Genomic DNA, 10139 nt, shown 5'->3' on the forward strand with positions numbered 1-10139 from the left:
TCACTCACCACTTAGGGACTCCCAAGGAGCAATATACTAAGAATTTATATTATGTCATATTAACAGGAGTTGGGCTGGGGGTAGTTCAGTGTTAGAAGACTTGCCTAGTGTGTTAGTCCCAGTTCTCTAGAGAAGCAGAACTTATAGAATGACCCGTATAAACAGCACAGGTAATTTGAACAGAATACACATATTGTTTTTATTTTTTGTTTTTTTCATTATTCTATAATGTTTCATCTCCTTAATCTTTCTTGCTGGGATATTCTGCTCCTCCTAGAGCCAGTTCTTAGAACTAGTGAGGTTAGGTAGAAGCATGCCTGGGTTATATACTATACAGACTAATTCATCCTGAGCCACACTTCAGGAGGTATCAGTCCTCTGCCTTGATCATCCCAAGGACCAGGAAACAAGAGGAATCACCTGGGTGGGTTAGAACTCTGAAATTACTCAAATTATGCTGTCCTAAACCAATCGCCCTGCCTTGCATTTTTTTCCTTAGAAATCCCCAAAAAAGTTGTGAATCCCCTCATGCCTGCCTTTGGGTGCTTTCCCATTGATCCTGCACTCTGCCTTCTGTTTCTAGAGCCTGGTAGTAGAATGCTCATGTGTTACCCTCATAGCTGTACCTGGCTGTCCATCACACAAAGGAACACAGGACAGTCTTGGGTTTGGGAAGATGACGTTGAAAGGATAAAAGATCCCTACATCAAGCTTCGTCTCAGCCCCACGTAGAGTTAGCCAAACTAAGTTTCCTAGCTGAATTGGGTATGAACTACGGCTCCCAAAAGCCCAGGTATTGAAATCTTGGTTCTCAGGTAGTGATGCTTATAAGAGATGACTGGATCGTGCATTGACTTCTCAATGGCTTTATCCATTGATGAATTCATACAGAATGGGTTATCAAGAGATGGGCTTTTTGGGGGAGGGAGTGTTTCTGAAGGGTCCTTAGCCTTCTGTCTGAGCTTCCTAGCAGCTGTGCGGTGAGAGCTTCCTGCTGTTGCATGCCCCCACCATGAAGTTTTGCCTTATCAACCAAACCGTGATTCCAGCTGTCTGTGAAATAACACGTCTGAAAGTGAACTCAACCAATCTTTCCTTTAAGCTTTTTTGGGTATTTTTTCATGGTGACTGAAACCAACACACCTCTCCTACCTTCAAATAAATAAAGTCAGCCCTCCAAAGTTGGAGATCCAAAGATTTAGCTATATGTCAAAATTTATTTTGTGTGTCCAAACTGAACACATATAAACAGAAACACTTTTCCCATTTCTTGTTTCCTAAACAATACAGTCTAACAACTTATTTACACTTCACTTACACTGTAGTAGGTACTATGTGTCACCTAATGCAGGTCTGAAGTATGTGGTGAGATCTGAATTGGTTAATATGTAAATACTATGCGTAAGTGCATGGGAAAGTGGTCACCCTTTTTAGTGAGCATGAGAGTGCAGAATAAAGCCAGAGGGTACTACCAGGATGCCACCAAGATGGCAACAGTTTAAAAGTTTTATCACGCATTGTCAGTGCTGTTAGAATAGATGAGCTTTCATATTGTTTTCTCTACATGAAGTCATCTGAAACTTTCCAACTGGCCATTGTGAAGACTCCCCCACAATCAACAGCAGGTGGCAGTGGAGAGCACACTGAGCTTTTCAGGACGTATCGTGAGGAACGTGTGTGCTCTCTGGCCTACGGAGTCTCAGAAACTGGTCGCCCTTTAGCCCTAGGCTTCCCCACATGTCATCCTTCACTTCACTGGCTTTCTCCTTACTGTACCAGAGTGTTAGGCAGCTCAACCAACCTGTACATTCTGTCCCTGCTCTGTCTAAACCAGGTTTTGAATTAAATACTAATACTGCCGTCTACTGAGGAACAGAGTCACAGCATAAGTCTGGCCTCAGATCACAGAAAAACATATTACCTAATGGGTATAGGATCTCTTTCTACTCATTTTAATGTAAGACCCACTTTCATTAAAATATTTTTAATTAGACTATTATCGAGTATTATTATACTGGGTAATGCCCCTTCTGCAATGCTATATCCTAAATCTTTAATAATTCATTATATTATCTTAGTATTGCAACTTAAAACATCTACAAGGCAATGTAATTCCAAAGATTATGAAACTTACCTTGTTTTCTTGGCATTTATAGCAAGATTGAAACCTCCATATTAGGAAAACTATTATATATTTTGCCAGTGTTAAAGTATTCATGCATATGGCTGTGCCCCTTTTGTTATGAAATGTTTGCACTTTTCAGTATTGCTGTGGTATTACTTTTCTAGTCTATCTCTTCTAGTCATTTACTTAATAGAAAAGAGAAATTAATCACATAAAGTCTTGGTTGAATGGGGAAAGTTATAACCAGCCTGTCAGCAGGTCCAGTTTCCACCAGCAGGAGCCCCTACTTTGACCCTGTTTCTTTTCTTTTGAGGGGCAGTGGCATTTATCCATACTTACCCAAAAGTTATGGACCTGTCACTTACTCAACCAACTTCCTAGTCACTACTTGAACATACCAGCAGCCTCCTTATACATCTTCCAGTTATGAATTCTTTCTGTTTGTTTGTTTATTACAAATGTCATGGAAAATAAAAACAAGACATTTCACCAAATATCAGCAACACACTCCACTCCTCAGTTGTTTGGGACACACAGATGCTGTCAAGGCTTTTCAACGAGGGAGGAGCTGGGTCACCTTTGTTCTCTATCTTGTCTTGATTGTCTGGAAAGTAATCAAGACATTCAAGAAACACTTAAAGGAAAGAATAGCTAACCGAGATTTTGATTGGCATTGGCAGTTGTGGTGATCCACCTCCCCCTGCCCTTACCATTGGCTCCTCTAGAGCACAATAAGTTTACAAATATGTATCCTGTGCTTTTGAGTGCCAGCTACTGAGCCTAGGCACTAAGAAACCAGTGGATAAGGGAAGACAGAGGGAAAGGTAAGTATAATCTGTACAGTGTTTATTTTGTTAATTCTGTAACATGAGTAGGGTTTCGTGTCCTGCAGCAACAGGGGAGCATCTCCCAGGGCGGGGCATCAGAAGTCTGAAAAAACATTTCACTGGACTTGGGTTGTCATCCAGGCTGCCTGTCTTCTGGAAGCTGTAGGTATGATTCCTTTTCTTGCCTTCACTAGCTTCTAACGGATGCTTGCATCCCTTGCTCTTGCTTCTTCCTCATCTGAAAGCCAGCCACAGAGCTTCCTCAGATCTCTCTCCAGTCCCTCTAGCCTTCTTTTGATTGTGAGGATTTCCAAGGCTGTATTGGACCCACTGGGTATTTCAGGTAACTCCCCATCTCAACATTCTCAGTCACTTCTGTAACATACTAGGGTATAAGCATTTTTTAAGGTAGGAGACATTCTGCTCACCAGAAGTGCAACCTTTCTATGGAGTACAAGGATAAAAAATACGAAATTAGCATTCCTGAGTAGTTTGAGTGGTCTGAAAGGGGGTATGAAAAAGCTATTTTAATTGAGACAAAAGATGAACAGAAGCGAGGGATTATGGGGTATGAATAAGATCGAAGGTTTCCATACAGCAGAAACAAAGTGTGAAAAGGCCAACAGAGCCTTGGATGGATCATTAGACACTGAGCAACACAGAGAAAGGATGTGCTCAGAATCAGGCAGAAAATTTCAAAGCAAGAAAAAACAAAACTTGGTGTTTTATCCCTCTCATCTGTGCCTTTGACCTCCCCACTGCCACAGACAGAGTGAGTCTTTGTTTTAAGTTGGACTTTGTAGCTAGCTAAATGTGTTTCAGTACACTGACTATTTCTTTTCCAGAGCCTCCCTCAAAGCCTTCACTACATGGTTTTAACAGACCATTATCTAGAAGTGAGAGAGATCCAGCTCAGAACTCAAAGCCCCCACACACCACTGAGCCGGTCCTGGTTTGGAAAGGTCTGCTTCTGGCTGGGGTCAGTATGGTTCTGATTCTCAGTGACAGTGGCCTGTCCCTGTTGGATTTTACTACTTTGTTCTGAATGTTGTTGTAAGAGATGCCCTAAACTGAGTTGCTGGCCAGAGAACCCACAGAAGTCCACTGTACCCCACAGCATGAAACTAAATCAAAGACCCCAAATGTTCTCACAGTCACTGCCATGTGCTGAAGGCAGTCCATCAAGACCACATGGCATTCTGCTTCCAGGAACAACCAGTCAAGACATAGCAAAACCATCTCTTCATGAACAAACTTCCTACCAAGGATTTGGACCACTTCACTCAGTCCTGACCCTCTTACAGGTAGCCTATGTAGGAACAGGGTCAACCATGCTTGCCTTTCCCCCCTCAAACCATGATACAACACCCTGACCCTTACATCGAGAGGACATTCGTCCACCTGCTCTCTAGCCACATTGCTGGTGGCTTGGAGACATTGTATCATTTGTCACAGTTCAATCAGTCCTTCATTTCAGAGACCTCTTAGTCACGGAGCTTAATTTAACAATATAAATAAATCATTTTTGTTATCACTACCAACAATGGCATAACAAAAACAGTAATATCTACTGTGCTCCTTTCAGGACTTGGTTTAACTATTAAGCTTCAAGCCACACTACTAAATCCAGGGACATTCATCCAGTTCCAAAACAACAGCAACTACAATGTTCTTGAATGGTGCTATCAAGAGTTATATTTATCACTTCATAAAACCACATTTAAGTACTGAGAAGACAAAATCATTTTTGTCTAGGTCTCTTTTAATTAGACAAAACTTAACACTCTTAACATTCCATGTTAAATATGTTTCATTAGTTTTTTATGGCTATTTATCTTCTTCCATTCCAGAATCTTTAAAAATTCTCCATATGCTACATCCATGCCTGCTTGGTTGGACTTAAGAAACATCTCAGTTTTAGGTGGTAAGTCAATTCATGCCTTTGCTTTGATTTCATCATGTGTAGTTTGCTACAATTATACAGCTTATGGGTTTCTCAATTAGCATCAGGACACTATTCCACTCTTAACACTTCTCCTAGGAGGAACACTGGTTCTATTTTGTGGACTATAATTACTTAATGATACAGTTTCTAGAAACATTTGCACTCCTTTTAAGGATAGACAAATAGTTATGTTTTTCCTTCTCTCTCCAGGGATTTGTCTTCTTAGGTCCTTGTCGAATGGAATAAACCACCTTCTTGAAGCTCTCTCATCTTAGCCTTCCCTCAAAATCATACGTACCTTTGTTATTTCTCTGTGTAACCTGGTGTCTTTAGACTCATCTACCTACTTCCTTGCCCAGTGCCAATGCTTGCTACTATATCTTAACTCCTGCTTACTGTCTGTCCCTGGGATCCCTCAGGGCCTGGCCTTGTCCAAGCACAGCCAATAGCTTCTGGTTATATGGAGCCATAGTTGGTTGCCTCTTCCAGTTTCTCTACAGTTTCCAAAAGAAATTCTTAGTGCTATATCCCCCCAGAGCTTATGCTAATAGAGTATTTTCTGGATCTTGTTACAAATATTATACACAAAGGACAATTGCTCACACATTTCTATTGACAACCAAAAGAAGTCCTGTCTTCATGGAATCACTTCAAAATCTTAATCTTTAAACTATAGCCTTAAAAGTGAACATGTCAAAAAAAGTACCACAGAGAGCCAGCGACTCAAAACCTCCCTAACTCTTTGTGAAAGTTGCCAAAGGAGAATAGCGTGTAAGGAAATGGAGGCTAAAGGACCTACCTCAAAGTTACCATTGATTAAAAGCACAGTGCTGTTTCCTAGACTGTATGTTGTTGAAGGTTGGGTTGAAGGGTTTAACTTGTAGGAAAGCAATGATAACTTTGCCAGATCAGTGCCTAGCCCAATGGTCACAGAGAAGCTTCATTCAGCAATTGATGCAGAGACCCTTGACCAAACATTAGGCAGAGCTCAGGAAACTCTGCAGAAGGGGTTAGTGGGAGGATTGTCAGAGCCAGATGGGTGGAGGACACCAGGAGAACATGGTCCATAGAATCAACTAATCAGAGTTCACAGGGGCTCACAGAGAATGAAGGAACAATCGCAGAGCCTGCTTGGGTCTGGGCGAGGTGCTCTGAGCATATACGTTATGGTTGAGTAGCTTGGCGTTCGTGTAGGCCTCCTAACGATGGGAGCGGAGGTGTCTCTGACGTTTTGCCAGCACTTGCGACATTTTTCCTCCTCCTCGGTTGCCTTATCCCACTTTGATATGAGAGTATGTGCCTAGTCTTGACTTGATATGCCGTGTTCAGTTGACACTGCTGGGAGGCCTGATCTTTTCTAAAGGGAAACAGAAGAGGAGTGGATCTGGGGGAGAGAAGGAGATGGAAGGGTGGGTACAGGGAAGAGTGGAGAGAAGGGAAATTCTGGTGCAGATATATGAGAGAAGAATACATTTAAAAAATAAAAATAAATTGTAGAGAAGGGCTAATGGCATCGTGTGGGCACAGCCGCTCCTCCCCTTGCTATTCAAATCCCCACGCTCTCTGCCTTACCTACTTCCCTCTCTGCAGAATCTTTTCCTTCCAGAATATCCTTTGCATAGCTCATCAAAAGTTCCCTCCAGTTATGCCTCAAACAGAAAACCAGCCTCAGCTCTCCTTCTGTCCTTGTTCAGGCATTCCTCTGTAAAGCCTGTAAGATTAACATTATTAGTATTCAAAGATGAGTCTTCACTCTCCAGTTAATATACTGTTAAGTTCTACAAAGAGGGAGCAATATCCTAAATCATCAGGGTTATTGGGTCCATATAGTGGTCACTTACCTCTCTTATTAGTGACTCTGGAAAATAGTGCTGTAGAAGGCCCAAGGACACTGGGTGCTCCTACTGGAAAGTTCCCTCAGGACTGAGCCAATGTAAGCTGTTTACCCTACTCAACAAATGCAGCCAGTGTGGCTCAGAATTCTTCTAAACATGGCTTGGACTCAGCATCGATTCTCAACCTTCTTAATATTATGACCTTTTAATATAGTTCCTCCTGTTGTGATGATCCCCAAGCATAAAATTATTTCATTGCTACTTTGTAACTGTAATTTTGTTTCTGTTATGAATGTCAATGTAAATATCTGACATGCAGAATATCTGATATGAAGATCTCAAAGAGAGCCGTGACCCACAGGCTTAGATGTCTAAGGTGTATGCAAATAGCATGATTATATATGCAAATATATGTGCATATTTTAGTTGCACAGGTAAGAAGTATCTGAGAATAAAGAAAATTATGATGTGTTGTCAAAAGAAAGAAACTATCATTTAGATCATTAGGAGAGTTATCAACTTTTAACCCTTATGACACCATTTTCTGTCCCTAAATACAGTTTAAATATATTTAAATGTCCTTTAATTAAATATTATTTAGTAAATAATATTTATTCTTTATAGAAGTTTTAGGAAATACAGAAGTGTACAAATAAAAAGAAAAAATGCCATCTCTTCAGATATGCATGATTACATTTTGGCTTAGCATACTCCCCAAACAGTTTTCTTTATATTATGTATAACATATGCCTTATCTATACTCTTTTGCATAATGGGATTATGTGATACATATGTCTTGCTTTTTAAAATGTAAGGAAAAAGCATATTCCACATGATTGAATATCCTTCAGAGATTGATTTTAAACAAATTAGTATATATAAAAAATATTTATTATATTTTTATATATTTTCCCATAAGAATGACGCATATGTAGGCCTGAGACTTAAAGTCCATCCTGGGCAGCATAGCAAGACCCTGGTTATTAGGGTTTTTATTTATTTGTTGTTGTTGTTTTTTAATTGTAAAGATTTTACTCTTTATGTATTTATGTATTTGTTTATTTATTTATTTAATGTGAGTACACTGTCTTCAGACACACCAGAAAAAGATATCGGATCCCATACAGATGGTTGTGAGCCACCATGTGGTTGCTGGGAATTGAACTCAGAACTTCTGGAAAGGTAGTCAGTGCTCTTAACCTCTGAGCCATCTCTCCAATCACCACCCCCCTTCCTTTAAGTGAATAAATAATGGTATCTTCCTACACAGTAAAGTTAACCCATTTACTGAACCCTTGAACCATTGGTGATGACCTTTGAGAGAGGATTCAAGGTCAACTCCAAACACTCCCTCTCCACCCTTCCCACTCCTCACTATCCCATTCATGCAAACTCTAAACACCGCAGGCAGGGAATCAACAGTTATCCAGCAGTGTGCTGTCTGTTTCCCTGGTTTACCTTCCTTCTGGAAGCTTCCAAACCATCATGGTCGTTTTGGGGGGACTCTCTTGCTTCAACTGCTTGACCTATCTTTTACCTGTGAACTCAGGTTCCCCCAGAGGCTGCCATCACTGACTCTCGGTGCCAGGCCATGAGTCCTGTGTCTCCATCATCACAGCATCCTCACTACATGGTCACAGCATTTATAAATGTGTCAGCCTGAATCTGCTCTGCTGCCCCTCAGAAGGACTGACACCTCTGTGGGGGCAGAGGTCATGCCTGCTTAGTCCGCTCACAATATTATATCTCTAGCATGAGAGCAGTATGTGGTACAAGCTTTATATCAGATTAACTTAATATTATCCAATTAACTGATTTTGATAGACTTTCATGCCACATATTTCCCTATGGGAATGAGGAGTGTATGAGAGGGGTTTTGTCTATGTGCTACTGTATAATATCTAAATCCAGTACCTAGAATACTAGCACTTTCTTAACGTGTCTCACTCCACAGCTCATCTGTCTGTGGATATGTATGTATGTATGTATGTATGTATGTGTTTTATAGTAAAAGGCTACTGTGCACTTTTTTTGTTTCTTGCATCTCTCATTCACACACACACACACACACACACACACACACACACACAGTGCATAAATAGCTCTTCATGTTAGCAAATATTGAACATTTTCTCAAACTATCTTTCAATGTTGTACCTTTTCCTTGTTTGCTACTTTAAACTCTTTAATTATTTTTTTATACCCAACCAGTTTCCCCTCCTTCCTCTCCTCCTAGTTCCTCCCCTCTCATTTTCTCTCTCCCTCACCCTTCATTTCTTGTCAGAAAAGGGAAGGCCTCTCATGGATATCAACCAAACATGACATATCAAATTGCAGTAAAACTCCCCTGAAATTAAGGCTGATTGAGGCAATGAGTCTAGGGAAAAGGGTCCCAAAGACAGGCAAAAAAATCAGAGACAACCCCTGCTTCCACTATTAGGAAGGAATCGCACATGAAGACCAAGGTACACAACTATAACATACATGCAGAAGGCCTAGGTCAGTCTTATGCTAGATCCCTGATTGCCAGTTCAGTCTCTGTTAGCTCGTATGGACCCAGTGGATCCAGGTTTGTTGACTCTGTAGGTTTTTTTTTTTTTTTTTTTTTTTTTTGTGGTGTCCTTAACCCCTCTGACTCCTACAATCCTTCCTCCCTGGCTTCTACAGGATTCTCCAAGCTCCACCTAATGTTTGTCTGTGGGTCTCTGCATCTGTTTCCATCAGTTGCTGGATGAACCCTCTCTGATGCCAACTGCACTGGGCACCACCCTATTAGTATAGCAGAATATCATTAGGAAACTCTTACTGTATACTAACCATTTAAAAGAGTAGAAGACAGTCCATGAGAGTAACATCTCTCTGTTGCATTTACATATGGCTCTCAGAAGGTGGCACAAGAGAGTCTCCTTGGGCTCCTGGAACTGCCTACTATGATGCATCTAGAAGTGCCTCTCCCTAGGCCTCCTTTCTCACCGACTGCCTTTTTACCCCTTGTTATCTCCCTCCTTTTCTCCCCTTCCAAGTTCCTCTTCAGATCTCTGGCTCAAATTATGAGATTTCCCATTGACTCTGGTTTGTCCTATAATGGAACTGGGGAAAGGATTCAGGAAAGTGATCCTTCCTGAAATAACCCTTCCCTCATCAATGTTTGCACATCTCTTCTCTATTGTGTACCAAGGCACACCCTATTTAGAGAGCAGTAACCCCAAATATGTAATATGTGTTGCCCTTTATTTAAGAAATGCTACTTTGTTCAATTCACAAACTCTGTGTGTGTGTCTGTATTTATGTGTTTGTGTGTGTGTCTGTGTGTATGTATGTGTGTATGTATGTGTGTGTATGTGTTTGTGTGTCTGTGTGTCTGTGTATATGTGTTTGTGTATGTGTCTCTGTGTATGTGTGTCTGT

The sequence above is a fragment of the Grammomys surdaster genome, unplaced genomic scaffold (genome assembly GCF_004785775.1).
Source record: "Grammomys surdaster isolate TR1022 unplaced genomic scaffold, NIH_TR_1.0 64, whole genome shotgun sequence".
Taxonomy (NCBI): Eukaryota; Metazoa; Chordata; class Mammalia; order Rodentia; family Muridae; genus Grammomys; species Grammomys surdaster.